At 39.7% G+C, this 16,140-nt stretch overlaps 3 long non-coding RNA genes across 3 annotated transcripts; 1 reads left to right on the top strand and 2 right to left on the bottom strand.

Annotated features, from left to right (window-relative positions):
- Positions 1 to 3: 3 nt before the first annotated feature.
- Positions 4 to 946, bottom strand: LOC143482908 (uncharacterized). Its single transcript, XR_013122328.1, has 3 exons — positions 807 to 946; positions 242 to 299; positions 4 to 60 (listed from the first exon to the last, which is right to left on the bottom strand). It is a non-coding gene; the product is annotated as an uncharacterized LOC143482908 (long non-coding RNA).
- A 2,337-nt stretch (positions 947 to 3,283) lies between these two features.
- On the bottom strand, positions 3,284 to 3,804 carry LOC143482877 (uncharacterized). The gene is made up of 2 exons (XR_013122315.1): positions 3,633 to 3,804; positions 3,284 to 3,414 (listed from the first exon to the last, which is right to left on the bottom strand). It is a non-coding gene; the product is annotated as an uncharacterized LOC143482877 (long non-coding RNA).
- A 7,138-nt stretch (positions 3,805 to 10,942) lies between these two features.
- Positions 10,943 to 12,776, top strand: LOC143482619 (uncharacterized). The gene is made up of 3 exons (XR_013122270.1): positions 10,943 to 11,063; positions 12,373 to 12,478; positions 12,640 to 12,776. It is a non-coding gene; the product is annotated as an uncharacterized LOC143482619 (long non-coding RNA).
- The last annotated feature ends 3,364 nt before the right edge of the window (positions 12,777 to 16,140 follow it).

Genomic DNA, 16,140 nt, shown 5'->3' on the forward strand with positions numbered 1-16,140 from the left:
TTACCTTGTTGTGTTTTCAATCTCATCATGGTCAGCACCCAATTATCCCACAGCAGGCAACTAATATACACCAACAAGATAAATTAAATACAACATAAATAATACAATAATAGAATACAAGTCTAGTATGGTTACATATGATTACATATATCATACTGTACTATAACATTTTAGTATGTTGTATTCCTCTTTAGTCTTGTAAGATTCATTGATCAAAAGTGCCACCCTAGTTTCAACTTACCTTGTGTTTTCAATCTCTCTTGATGACCTTCCCTCTCCCTTTGCCATCAATCCAAAGTCTGCTGAGCATAATACAGATAATAGTCAACAGAATAACAAAATCTACAAACACTTGATCTATAAATTACACTGTTGTGTACTATTTAGAAGTCTTAAATATGCATTCTAATCAATATCAGCAGTGATGTATCACAAGAATGGCTCTCCTACTTATTGTGCGTTAGCTTAACGTTAGCTGGTACTCCAAAATGGATATCCTCATTTCAGCTCCTCGACCCAACACACTCTACAATCACACTCAAATGTTATATTTAACCAATACTTAGCTGCCCCGCAAAAAACATCGCGTTTAGGTGAAATGGCATTAAGAGTGGAATTTACAATTAATAGGCTGTCAGTGGTTAATGTGAAATCTCGCTAACCGTATTCACGTTGCCTTAGCATACATTTAGTTCCCTAAATCTGCTTATTAAGAGGTGGATAATTCACTAAAATATTTTAATGCACATGTTAATTTGATTCTGATGTCCTTATAATACACAATCTGATTTTTTAAGCGTACTAACCTGTAAAAGTGTATCACAGATGGTCCACTGCTCCAGTTTGACTGCGCTGCTCGTATTTGCTGCTAACTTCCGGGAACTATTGACAGGCTCCACGATCTGCCATTGCTGTAAAAAAAACTGCTCCATTGGAGTGAACGGAGTTGACGTGACTCTCTCTCTATATGGCTCTGCTGGGCCCGCTCACCCCCCCCCCCCCCCCCCCCCGGAAAAAGATTGAGATTGAGACGACATTACAGCTTTAAAAACGCAATAAACCAGTAACATATGTACTAGATAACGTCTTAAGCAAAAATAAGGTTCCAACAAAATAAGGTTCACAGCTCCGTGTTCCTCGGGAGCGGAATATGTAAACAACACGCACGACGCCATCAAAGGACTGAATCGGAACTAGCTAGCGGTGGTACGCTAATGACAGCTAGCGTCGCCACAGCGGGCTACAGTTAAGCCCGCCCATTAAGATGGAAGAGATGATTGGTCAGTTTTGCTGTCATTTGAAACATCACAGTTAGCTCGTTAGTTTCCTGTTTACTTCCTAGAAACGTCAGAGGGCGTAATATGCCGACTTCAAGCTGATTGGTTTAGTAGCCTCACTATGCAAAATAGTAATGCATTGTGGTACCGAAATCTTATTTTGCACAGGGAAAAAATGGAATAATGTTTAAACAGTTAATGTAGAACTAAAATATATATATGTAATATAGAACTATTCTGTTTCCTAAATATATTTAGGTTAATATACTTTTTGGCATACCATCATCGAGACATATATGAATTTCCAGTGCTATATATAATGTACAAATGGCCTTCATCAACCATGTTGCAGGGAAGCGCTGGCTGTGTGCTCCCTTCAGAAGGAATGGGATTGAAGGTATGAGCTCCCAGTGACCTGCAACACATGGTTAGATGCCACCTTGCTTGTGGTGGCATCTAACCGTTATTTCTACTACAATGCGCAATTGTAATCTCCACATTGGGCCTTATCATCATGGGATACTTTGTTTCATTCGTTTTTAGCTACCACAAAACTCCAGGCTGTGCACTTTTGTACACTGTGCTCAATGATTTCAAGCCCGTGTTGGCTGGTAGAAATCTGATCTAGAGCACAAACAAAAGTGACTCAAATTTGCTTTGACAAGATAGGATTTGTGTGTCCACACATCCCCCAAAAAAGCAGAGCTGTCACATTAAGGCGCAAAAATGAGTTTGACTGACTGTTTTACAATGTCAATGTAGCTGCTTTAAAGTTATCTAAAAAGGTGAGCTTCTGAACAAAAATACTGGATATGAGTTTAACAAAATTCAGACCTTTTTAGCTCCAGAATCACTGCGAGAATAATCAGTCACTTCTTACAACTGTGATTGGCCAGGTAGTATTCATGCTGTGCATTGATTGGCTAGATAGAGGAGGGCCATGTACTGACTTAAACAACACAGTCACTAGAGCTGCCTCAACAAGCCAAATACAGGATTAGAGCTGCATGTATGAACATCACACACTGATAATGGAGTCAGACTGTGTTATGGTGCTTTATGTGAGCAATGTTGTGTGTGTGTGTGTGTTTCCCCAGGATCTGGTGTAAGAGTAAAGACACAATGCACACGGACATCAGATACAGTTTGTGAGCCACTGGAGAGTCACTACTGTACTGAGCAAGTCGGGGGCAGCTTGATGGTCACGTGATTCACGGAGGCTTCTGATAGTTCCAGGAAGTTCAATCTGAGCGTATAAACCCAGAGACAGAATCACGATTTGAGGATTGTGACCTTATAGCGAGCAAATTTAGGCTAATGTGAGAGCACATTGCTGTTTAATGCTTTGATTGTTTTATAATTGTTATATATTACTTTCATTTATATATTTAGAGGGACAGGAAGGGGTGAGAAATTCAGATCAGATTAATTTTCCAACATTAACATATCTTTAAATCATGGTGATTTCTGTAATCCCGTGGTATTGGGGACCCAAGTAATCTAAATGACTAACGTACATTTTCTGACTTTCAGATACGACAGAAGGAAATTCTTTGACTTCATTGTGCAGAAATCTGCTTTAAAAGGGTACATTAAAACACATTACATTTACATCCAGACGGTATATGACATGTTAAAATACATTGATAAATTATATATAGCTTGTCTTTTTAATACACACTTATTTACAGCAATGAATTCATGAAATAAATCTCTAATAATCTCAAATATGAATATCATGTCAAGCAGTTTTTGTGTGTCCTTTCCTCCGTGTTGTTAGTGTAGTGTCCACCATGGTTTCCTGTGCTGCATGGGGATGCTCCAATCGATCCGAGAAAGGAGCAAAAATGTATGGTTTCCCCACTGATACTGAGAGGAGAAAAAAATGGTTGGCTCAACTCACCACGAGCAATTTTACCCTCACTAAAGATTAGAATAGCAAAAAAAAAATTTGAGGTAATCATCAAACACTCCATTGGCACTTTTCACAATAAACACACTATTGGAAAGCTTAATGCCTGATTTATTAAAATACAGAATAGTGAACAAAAAAAATCAAAGACTCCAGACAGACTCGGGTGCAGGGTGAGGGTGCTATCTAGTTGCAGGCTCCATTGAATCCCCTGTGGTTCTTTGGCTTAAAGAGAGAGAGGAGAAAAAGACAGGAGAAAATGATTATTATGAGTATTGATGTGATATGAATTTGAACTTGTTGCACAGCCTTGGTTGTTTTTTATACGTGTAATGAGTGTATACATATCCAGTAAGTGTTCTCTAATACTGTGTATTCACCCACTATGGGATATGTATATGGGTAGACAAAACTGAGTTGTCATACGTGAGGAGTAAACTCACATCACTCTGCAGGCACATTTTGAGGCAGAGCAGTTCATCAGAACCAAACAGGGCAAGACCAGGCTGAGAGCAGATGCTGTTCCCACCATTTTTGTGCATCGCCCCGCACTCAGAAAGAGGAAGCCCCCTGCACTACGATGCACCACTGGACCTGTAAAGACAGGGCCCACAGCTGCTGATCATAGCTATAGTGTTAGAAGTGACCCAGGTATAATAAGTATGAACTCCTAATAATTATATTATTTCTTTAAGTGATAGAATATTTAAAAGGTAATCACAGTAAATAGTATATGTCTTTTATATCCAGCAGTTTCAAAAACTGAGGAAATAAGGGATGAGGATACAGAGAGAAGGGAAAGTGAGATTGAACAAAGAGAGAACATGGCTAGTGAGGAGAGACAGGGAGAGCTAATACAACCCAGTGAGCCAGCAGCCAGTCAGCATAACCATCAGCCAGAAGCCAGCCAATCAGAGCTTTATAAATTTAAGAGACAAGAAAGAATCATGAGGAAAACAAAGGCAGCACTACAAAAAATAAGGAAGGAAAATGCCACTCTCAAGAGACACTGAAAGTTAGGGACACAAAACTTAAGAAAACGTTTTCAAAAGATCAAATGAAAGCATTAGGCAGACTAACCACAAAAGGGATGAAATAGAGCAATGAGACAATTAAGAAGGCGTTGAAAATTGGCTTTACTGCTGGTGGGACAGGTTACAAGACCCTGCAGGAACTGCAATTTCCCCTGCCAGGAATAAGAACCCTACAGAGAAGGATGCAATGCGTTAGATTTGAGCCTGGTGTGCTGACAGAGGTGTTTGATTTCCTTAAACTGAAGGTAGATGGGTTGACAGAGATTGAACGGGAATGTGTGTTGACCTTGGATGAAATGGCAATCACACCAAGTGTGGAGTTGCATATGCTTACCGGCAAACTCTACGGTGATGTGACTTTGCCAGGTCACACAGGAGTAGCATGCTTGTGTCTTTATGCTGGCTGGAAGCACAAACACGGTGGAAGCAAGTAGTGGCATATCATTTCACTGGCAATACTACCAACGGAGCACAGTACACTAAAAAAAAAATCGTAAAAAAACGGTAAACGACTGGCAGCAGCGGCTGCCAAACAAAAACTTTAATTTTAAAGTAAAAAACCCTGATTTAAATTAAGTGGAAAAACAATAAATTTACAGAAAAATTCATTAAACATTCTGCAGAAATACCGTTATTTTACAGATTTTTCCTGGATTATTATGATTTAGCACTTTTAATAAAGTGACAGCACTAATAGTTTTGCAGAGAAATACCTTTATTTTACAACTTTTCCCTGAATTAGTACAATTAAGCACTTTCAATAAAGTGACAGCACAAAAAGTTCTGCAGAGAAGTACCGTAATTTTACAGATTTTTCCTGTCCATATTCATCGTGACTTCCAGGACAAACTCAAATGTGGAATGCAAACTGCAAAGTTATTTTATACAAATGAAAAAGTATATTATACCAATGTTGAGCACCTCAATGTCCTCTATCATCACTTTTAATCATTTAAATCCCCAGGACTGTACTCAGTGTCTTTCTCCATCACCAATATCAGTAGCCTGAACACAACTACAAACACATAACACTGATGTGACATGAAAGATACACTCCTTCTCATTTACATGTAGGACATTTAGCAGACACTCTTATCCAGAGCGCCTTACGAAGTGCTTTGCCATCTGTTCACAGAATTAATTCTAAATAGTACATAGATAGGTCAAAATTCAAGATACCCTCGAACCAGAATACTACTAAACTACAGAAATCAATGCAAATACCTAGAAGTACACAAAAACATAGGCTGAATATTGCTAAACTACAGAAATTAAAATGGATACCTACAAGAAATGCAAACTCACATAGGTACTATATCATACAACGGAAACAACTATGACAAGTGCTAGAGATTTAGTCTGTTCTACAGATGAGTCTTCAGTCATTTGAAGACTGCTAAGGACTCTGCAGTCTGGACAGTCAATGGAAGCTCATTCCACTATCTCGGAGCCAGGACAGGTCTTGAAGTTTGTTTTCCGTGAGACTTTAAGCATGGCGTTTTAAGCCAAGCCGTACTTGAGGTTCAAAGTACTCAAGGTTTGGATGGGGCTTTGACCATGGCCATCATGTAGGGAGGGGTTGGTCCATTTTTGGCTTTGCAAGCAAGCATCGAGGTTTTAGATCTGATGTATGCAGCTACTGGAAGGCAGTAAAGAGAATGCAGCACTGGAGTGACATGTGAACTTGGGGAGATTGAAGACCAGTCATGCAGCTGCATTCTGGATCAGTTTGTAGAGGTCTGATGACCCATAGAGAAAGATCCGTAAGTAAGCAGTTGCAGTAGTCCAGCTTTGAGATGATGAGAGACTGTAAAAGCACCTGGGTAGCTTCCTGTGAAAGAAAGGGTTGTATTCTCCGTATGTTGCAGAGAAGAAATCTGCAGGATCTGGTCATTGGCCTCTCAGAAGTGAAAAGCTGAAGTCTGCCTGTTAAAAAGTTGCAGACAAAATCCAAAGTTAGCTGCTGTTAATTTTGTGCCAATAACATTACAAATATTATAGTACAAATATATAGCAAAGCCATTTCAAAAAGGGATCACACTTCTGTGTTATGTTGAATCATGACAATGATAGCACTTAATCTTGGAAAACACATAAACAGTGAAGAGGGATTCAGGAGGTGGCAGATCCTGAAGATCCAGTGTAGTGGTGCAGCAGGGAGAGTCACTCACCTCAACATAATGGCCAGATTGATTTGTACTGTGAGCTAGGCTGTGATGCTCCTGCTCTGGGCTGTGATGCTCCTGCTCTGGGCTGTGTTGCGCTCCTGCTCTGGGCTGTGTTGCGCTCCTGCTCTGGGCTGTGTTGCGCTCCTGCTCTGGGCTGTGTTGCGCTCCTGCTCTGGGCTGTGTTGCGCTCCTGCTCTGGGCTGTGTTGCGCTCTAGCTCTGTACAGTAAACAAAATGTAGGCCAAACTTGGTGCATATAATTTTTTTGCTTTACATATTTAACATATGAGAAAAGCATATTTATTCCCTAAGGGTAAAAATGCAATGGACAAAATCTTCACAATGATCCCAATAATGGTGTTTTAATTTTTTACACAAACCATACCTGGTCTCCTTCACCCTTTCTTTCTTCAGTGCATAATGGCCGGATTGATTTGTACTGTGAGCTAGGCTGTGATGCTCCTGCTCTGAGTTGTGTTGCGCTCCTGCTCTGGGCTGTGTTGCGCTCCTGCTCTGGGCTGTGTTGCGATCTTTATCAAATGAAACATTCACGTGAAATGTGTTTTTAAACTGGGCTAACTAGCTAGTTAACTAGCTAACGTTGGCTTACATAAAGTAAGGACGTTTTCTTACCTGATGTCACCAATAATGCTTCACTTAAATTTTCTTCCTCTGTGCCCCGTTTCCATCTTATTTTGTTGAATCATCCAACGATAATCCGCTCAAAATAATAATTTGGCAGGTAGATGTAAAATAATCCAGGTAGCTAGCTAGCCACCACAGCTCGTAGGCTGACCGTCAGCACACTCACTGAAATGTTCAAACATGACCTGAGAGGCGCGAACAGTTGTCATTGGCCAGTTTCCTGAATGACAGTCAGATTAACCAATTATGGTTAAAAGCAATACGTTGAGCTCAAATCACGTTTATGCCCCTAGCCTAGAGATAACATTTATATTTAAGTGGTTGTTCAACTTGTGTTTTTATTCCAGTGTGTAACTATAGGCACACACATTTTTAAGTTTAAAAGCCTGTTCCATTACAATGTACGTCTACCAGTATATCAGTTCATCTGTCTCTCAGTGTGTTACAGGTTATTTCCTTGGTTATGTTCAAGTATAGACCCAGTGTTTAGAAATGTTTCTTTTAAAAGTCCAGCGCCCAAACAAACTGCCATTTTCTATTGCCATTGACTGCACAAGAACTAAAATGAGAACAGACATCAATAGAGATGGAACAATCAACAGAAATCTCCTACAGCCATTACTACAGTTACATACTTTAGATATGCCAATGTAAAAATCTAATGTCTGAACTGACATTAGGAAGTCACTCTTCATTCTGTAGGCATCATAAAAATGAGCATTTTCAACTGCAGAAATTATTTTCAATTACCATCACGTTCTGTGGCAAATTAATATGTCCGAACCTATATATTTTGTTCATTTTTCTCCTGAACATCAATGGATCCTCTGAATTACGAGGACGCCTAACAATCAAAATACGAGTATTGATACATGTAAGCCACATTCATTTCTGACATTGAAAATCATGTTTAAACCAGCAGTGCCAAAAGACATAAGATTTTGATTAAAATGACAGAGAAAAAAACTTTTTAGTTCTTACAGACATAAACCTTTATATAATCAACCGAATGTTTAATTGCAGATAATTGCTGTAATTATACATGAATCTGTATATAATTTAAGAAAGCAGAAAAATACCGTATAAATAATACTGTATTATTTCCGTAAAAAAACGAGAAAAGCATGTAACTTGTAATTATTGTCATAATACTTAAAATAAAAGACATTTTGTCAAATTACAAATGTCTGTAATTTTACAAAGTTTTGCATACAATTGGAAAAAATGTTAAAATACATTAAATATTTACAGTTATTTTACATAAAATTAGGATTTTTTTTTTTACAGTGTAAGCTCAATAATTTCTAATTGTTTTAAACCTCGCAAAAACATGGACGGATTGTCCTGAGAGACAGACTGCATTAAATATCCTGCCAGCAGCAGAAACTAGAAAGGGCTCTTTAAATTGAGAGCGATGTACGGTGAGTTAATGAAGCTACTGTACCCCTGCTGTGCGTAAATGCGCACATTGCTCCTCCAAACTTTCCATATGTTTTTTTTTCATAACACAGTAGAGAAACTGCCAACCTCTGAGCAGTAGCCGTTCGTCCTTCTGTTGACTGCTTGCTAGCATGGTCTGCATGCATCGTAGCAAAGTGACGGCTGATTTCGTACTCTTTGAAAACTGCAACCGTTTCTTGGCATATCACACATACAGCCGTTGATCAAAGCTCAGTGAGAAAAATATTTTGTTGTCCACTCAACACACTTTTTAAGCACTCGGCACTCAGTTCCCACTTTCTTTTCTTTAGTCCACTCATTTTTACCTTTAAAAAGCCTAACGGGCCTTATGGTACGTGTACGTTCCGTCCAAAGCATTTTTGTTTTTTTAATCAAGTATTTGGAGAGCGCGAGCTGACTGGATTTTATTGTTTTTTTCCTTCACTTTGCCGTGTGTTATATTTGCAAAACGACACATTATATTTCCAGAATTATTTTCTGTATGAAAAATAAAATAATAAAATAAAGCCTTAATAGAGAATTTAAAAACGAACTGATAGTGAAAATGATTCCCAAAAGTTTTTACATAAACCGGATGTAAAAAAGGGACATCTTATTTTTAATAGTTGCATACTTTTTGTTGCAAAGCTAAAATATCAACGAAAATCCAGTAGGCCCTACTCCAAAATCGCGACTAAGGCTTTTAAATACTTTTTAAGGGCCTTCATTTTTCCAATATTGATTTATCAACTTATAGTACTTTTTAAGACCCGGCGGACACCCTGTACAACCACAAAATAAAAACTACAATGGTGATGACACTTACATCAATTTTAGACACTTTTACTTTCTGTGATTTAAAGATTTGATTTTAAAGATTTGACCAACTTTATTTGGTTTAGAAGTGGTTTGTATGTCAAATTATTTTACGTTAATTCTATTTTAGTTTATTATAAATCTTGGTTGCCTAATTGTCACACTGATATAACAAAGTTGGGGATTCACCTCACTTTAGTGATGCTAGTGAAATGCCAAATTATCCCCTTGAAAATTATAACCCTTGCAAATATAAATATATCTAGCTTTGGGATTATTAATAAGGCTAAATCGAGGTTAATGGTTATTGTAACTCTGTTAGTCCTCGACGACGTCTTGATGCTGATTCTAAATCAATATAACTATATAAAACACAAATATGGAATGGCGCTTTTAATTAATAGCGGTCCTTAAACTGTGGTGGTATAACGTTATATGCCATATCATATGATATAGGTAAATGACGGACGTAGTATGTTCGAGGTTATGAAAACTGCCCAGTCGCCTACTGAAAGAACGCACTGCTTTAAGATTTGAGCAGAACGTAATGCATTGAAATCTAATGCCTACTGCACGGCATTTCGGACGGAGCCACGGATCCTCCAACGTTAGAGCCTTAATATGAGGTTATCCGAATTGAGCATTTGGAACAGGTGAAGTGCACAGGTTTCTCCATGTAATCTGTCTGCGCAGTCCAAATACGATGTTAACGCAGTCTAGAACCGATATAGACCATAAAATCTACAGTATTAATGCTGGAAGCATGTTTGGACTAACATATGTTTGAACTTTACTGACCTTTTATTTGAAACTTGGAGGGACTTCTGAGATTTTGCCTCTGTGATTTGTTGAAGCTCTTTGGGTATGTCCCCTTTATCAGAAACAGGTATCGTGTCCCACTTCTCCTCAATTGCACGTTTAACTGAGTATCGCAGAAATGACTGCGATGAGTGCAAGCGTCATTACCATTTCATGGTTATTTACTTGTATTTAATAAAATTGATTCAAAATGTAAAATAGCCCAACTGAACGAACGTCGAAGTGCTATTTTCAAGGTCAGTCAACTAAAACCATTTAGGATGGAATGATAAAAGAGAGCACAGTTATTTACTGGCAAGGATAAAACAAACTGATTAGCAGACATTTGGAACCTCCACGTATTAGAAACAAAGCAGTAGTGATATTTCTCAGGTCTTTCCGAGGATATTCACAAAAATATTTAATAATTGTTGACAAAAAAGTAAATTGGCAAAATAAATGGACAGTCCTCATTGTGAATTCAAGAGAAAAAAATGCTGACAACGAAAAATTATAGGTGTACGTTGTACACTGACATGAAAATACCTAAGTAGGACATTCGATGGGTAGCACAGATTTTTATAACACCGGAGTGGATCTGATACACGTCCAGGGCCAGAGTGGGTGTGATAAATGTCCCAGCCCAAACTACTGAGATTAACATGGGCCAGCTCAATGTGATTTGCACTTGAAGACTCGGCCAATTAGTAGCTTTAGTTATTATCTAACTGTCACTATGACAACACGGCCAATTAGTAGTTTTAGTTATTATCTAACTGCGTCCCTACGACAACACGGCATATGAAGTCACAATGCAGGAGACCTATAAAAGTCGCCACAGACAGTGTTTAATTTAACCACAGATGGTTTGATCGTCACCGAGGTTGAAGTAGCTAGTAGAGCGGTTCAGCGATATCTTGTGCGAGTAAAGGAGTGAAGATTCCAAGTGATCATGTTTAAACAAATGATGAGGGTAAGTTCATGTTCCTTTGAGCTTTTTCCATAATCTCACTTTAGTCCGAGTAAGTTCGAGAGAGCCGCTTCTCAGTCTATTTATTGAAAATGACATTCCTCGTCGAGACAGTTCTCTAAAGTTGCTTTGTAGCAACAGTGATTGTAGAATATTGCACAAAAATAGAACTAAATTGCTTTCGACCACAAATGGCGACTCAGATTAACATTAATTATCCGGTTACATCCCAGTTACTTCATTTTACGGCCTCTTATCACATTTAAGATGTGTAACCAATTAATATTGGTTATTAACCATCTGAGGTCATTAAGATAGATCAATATTCTCTCCTTGAGAGTCCAGCGGTGTTGAGAAAAAAAAATCAAATTATGAAATGTTCGTATTCCCCCTATCCTGTCTGCGCGTATGTCCGCAGCCTGTATTTTCACAGAAACGTGTTTAATGCATAATGTAGCTTACTTTATAATTATTTCACTCGCCACTGGCGACAGCATTATTTTTTTATGGGTAAGGATTTTTTGTAATTGGAAAAATATCCATCCTTTTCTTTTGAGTTTGTATTTTAAAAGTTAAACGATAGACTCCAGCTCCCGCTCACGTGTTCGTCTCTGCCCATCAACAAATGCAGGAATCCGATCACCAGCATGACTCGCAAAACGGAGCTGAAACTTTAGCACTAAGCGTTGAAAATGGCCAAGCGAAAAATATCGCATTTTTTCCCACACAGTCTACATCTCTGTCGGACCCAAAGAGGACACACTTCTTTATAACTGTACATAATTTTAAATTAATTTTAATGGGATCAAAAGTCACTCGTATGCATACTAGGAAACTTCAGTAAAGTTTGTTTCACGTTCGAGTATTCGGAATTTTCTTCAATAACTAAGACAGTATTGGCAAAAGTGCTATAATAAAATTCTTGTTTCTGGCAACCAAGATAAACATCTACAACTTTATTTACGTCAGGAATAGACGTATTTTAAATGTGCAACTTTCACCACTGCAACGTCTAAGGCACCGTCTACAAATGACCTTAACACAGACGCAAGTGGCGGTCGTGAAGGCCCCAGAGCACTACACACTGTTTTTTGTAATAATTTCAATAGCTTATAAACGGTCCTTCATAAGACCACCAAACAAGTTGTATTACATAAAGTGCATGGTGTACGGCAACTGACAACTTTTTTAAAAAAGTGGGTCGCGACTTAATGACAATGGGGGGAAAAAGTGGGTCCCGGGCTGAGACCAGTTGAGAACCCCTGCGATAGTCATCATGAAACTCATTTTTTCTTCATTTTCTCTACTACAGTCTAAGAAAGCTGGGCCAGCAGAAGAGCTTCCTGAGGGCTGTGATGTGTCTGCCCCCAGCGTGAAAAACAAGCAGGCAAAGAAAGACCGTAGCAGATGGTTTTCAGGTGAGATTTAGCGTGATTACATGTTACCAAAACGTGATGCATTATGAGGTTATTTATTCATAACTATAATTTTCCACAATTTGTTTTTAGTGACATTTGCTTATGTGCATCATTAGTCTCTGCCTCATAGATGCTTAAAGTAAATGTTTCTTTCACCACAGCTATTTGCTGTACTAGAGTGGAGGAGGCAGTGATTGAGGATCTCAACACTCCTCCATGTGGGAAAAGTGGTGGAGTCGTATCCACCTCTGGGATTAATCCAGCTGTTCTAACTGAAGAGCTGAGGAATACACTGCCAAGCAATGTGAGTACGAATCTCTGTATCTGTCTTCCTATCTGCCTGTGTGTCTGAGTTACCATAGCAACATGAGCCTTTGGCCATGTCTGGTCAGACCTTCACAACAGTAGATGTTCTTTACATTAGCATTTTACTTCTTAAAGAAATAATCAGCTTAAGGTTAAAAAAAGTAATAATTAAAAATCATTAAGCTTTTGGATACTGATTAACTTTTTACACTTTCCTTTAACCTAACTAGATGAAAATGGAGGATTTGATTGAAGTGCTGGAAAAAATCTCAGCATGGGTCAAAGTGGCAGTGAAGGAGGTGGTTGCTCAGGACCTCATCCCTATAGTGAGGAACCTGATGCTGGAAAGGATTGCGGCTCTGGACCGAGTAAAGGCACAAATGAGCTGCAGGGAGACTCGGTCAGTGCTGTCTGACCTTTCTGAGGAGGCACTCCAGTCGGGCATCGTGAGGAGATTTGTGAAGACTGCTTCAGAAACTTTTCTCCAAGAACGCCTTGGGTTGACATCCTGGACCAAGCCTGACACTGATCACTACGGTTCTAGAAGCGCATCTGTGACGGAGGCTGACGTGGAAGTGAAGCTGTCACTACAGAGATGCTGCTCTGAGCTGTCAGCTCTGATTGCCCTCACTCTGTTCGGTGATGTCGCTGGCATCACCATCTCTCGGACAGAACAGGACCATACAGGCTCCGCTCTGCAGAGTGCAGCACAGACAGTGGACGTGGGGCTGGAGAAGAAATCTTGGTGGTTCAGGTTTCCAAGATTTCTGAAGCGGAGATTCAAGGTATCTGTTTTTAAAATGTATTTATTCCCAGTCACACCATTAGCTTTAGACTCTGCTCTTCTGAATGATTTTCAACCATACATTTATGCTACCATCAATCATATTTTGAATGATTTTTTAATATCAAATTGTCTGCTCTTTTTAAAGAAACGGACAAACTAAGTGCATGTTCACACGGAGGACCAGGTGGTGGACAAACATATTCCAGATGGTACGCATTTTAGTATTTCATGAAGTTTAATTCATGACAGTATTATTTATAAAGAACCGAGTCTTCCATGGTTTAGTAGTCTTCCATGGTTTAGTAGTCTTCCATGGTTTAGTAGTCTTTCCTGCTGCACAACTAATAGGGCATGAACAACAATAATGACAACAGCATGGAAGACTACACACAGCATCCCTCTCACGCCGTCTATTTGCTTTGACTTTGCAGGTTTCCAGTCTACCAGTGCTGAAGCACCATCCACCTCTGACAAGACCATCCCTAAGCTCAGGAGAAAGTCGATGCTGTCACGGTGAGGCGGCCCCCTACCGGCCGTCTCTGTCCACAGCGGCTGTTGTTGTTATTGTCTGGTGACGTCATGTGTGTCCCTCAGGTGGGCGGAGCCCGTGATCCGTCTCACCTGAGGGTCGTTTGTTTGCCTATATATGTCTTGTCTTTGTACCAGTTGACCGCTGGTCATTATATCCTTAATTTGGATCTATTGCACGGGTTTTAGGTTTTGCACACTTTATATTAAACCACCCTTTTTCCCTGAGACTTGGCGTGATCGCTTCCTTTTTGTTGCTCACACCTGCCCGTCACAGATGCGTTCCAGATTGGCAACGGCTTTCTCCAAGATCTGCAGAAAATGAGGGGAAAACACCTACTTGGGTGACATTGCTGGAAGTAGAAAATGTGTTATTCAATTAAAATGAAGAAAAAAAAGAGAACCAGACTGCTTCATTGTGATACCTGCATGACAGAAGGCAATATGCATTGTGTCCTGGTCCACAAATTGCATTACTCCTCTTCTCCTGGAAGTCTGGGTGAAGATCAGGTTGCACAGCTGTCTGTGGTCTCTACTCCAGGAAGAAGCACTGGAGACCTACATGATGGAGAGGAAGAAAGAGACAGAAAAGCAAAATAAAGACTTTGATGGGGTCAGAGACCTGACCCATCACCTGGACTGTGTATGTGTATATATAAGAGGAATAACTCACTAGAGGTCCTTCGTCCTCAGGGGAGGAGGGTCGTCTTCCAGGGCTTCCCTGGTGCTGGCCGGTAGAGCCCACGGTCATCGGCAGAAGGGGGGGAGGCAGGTCCTACTGAACCTGTAGGAGGAGGACAGGAAAAGTTGTAATGCTGAATGTGATGTTTAGCAAACAATAGCATACAGTTATGTTTGTGTATGTTGTACATGTTTCAATGGCGACGTATGTAGTCCTGCTCCAACGTAGGTGGTAGAGTCTAACAAAGTTGGGGCCGGGGCTACTCATTTAAATGCCGAGCATAGGATCTTTCAAGGGAGAACTTCACGGGGGCAGCGAGTGTGGCCAGACATGCCGCTAAGCTTTTACTGCACAGTTTTACCAATGTTTTATCCAGTTTAAGGGACTATGTTCATGTGTGTGCTGCACAAATTAAAAAACAATGGGTGAAGTCTATCGTTGGAGTTAAGTCATGTTTTCGGGGAAAACCCTGGCCTTTTCAGTGTATACATTGTTGTGAAGCCGCATCTTTTCTTCAGCTTACTTCTGACTCGCCATTTCTGTCTCTTCTCCGTTTGTGTCGTGTCACTGGAGTGCTTCGGCACGCGTGTAAAAACACTGGCTCTGATTGGCTACCATAACGCTGCCTTAGCCAATCGCTTACTGACTTGTTAAGTTAAACAGGTGTTACACCGAGAACTTGTGACCTATCGAGATCTGTTACTCCTCACTAGCCTGGGCAGCGGTCCGCTCGCATTACTGTTAGTATATCAATATATAGTAACGCACCGCTTTTAATGACCAGTAACGTCAACGGCGTTGTAACGACAGGAAAAGTAATTAATTATATTATCCCTTTACTGACAAAATGACGCCATTACCTAACACTGTTAAAAATAATGCATTATTATTATAATAATAATTATATTATAAATAATTATTGTTATTTGCAACACTGTATATGAATAACTGATGATTGATTGATTGATTGATTATTATTAGTTCCATGTAATTTTTTGTAATGAGTTTACTGGTCTGGCCCCCTTGAGGTCCGATTAAGTTGTATTCGGCCCCCAGACCAAAATGAGTTTTTTGCTACTTTGACGATGCAAAACCCATAAAATGCAGGTGGTGGAGGTGAAGCTTCAGCACAAGTCCATCTACAGTGGGTGGCAGAGTGAGCACTGGTGGGTGCTCAACAATTCTACTGGATAGATGCAGAGGTGAGTCATGGGAACAGGTTCACAATTTCAGTAAGAATGGACATGCTACTGTCAACGTCCCTTCAACCTAATCTTTTCTTTGTATTTGTAGCTTACCCTTCACCACTTTGCCAGCGCTAGTGCCGTGGCCTGCATCAAAGTAACGAAGAGTCTTGAC

The sequence above is a fragment of the Brachyhypopomus gauderio genome, chromosome 19 (assembly GCF_052324685.1).
Source record: "Brachyhypopomus gauderio isolate BG-103 chromosome 19, BGAUD_0.2, whole genome shotgun sequence".
NCBI classification, from domain to species: domain Eukaryota; kingdom Metazoa; phylum Chordata; class Actinopteri; order Gymnotiformes; family Hypopomidae; genus Brachyhypopomus; species Brachyhypopomus gauderio.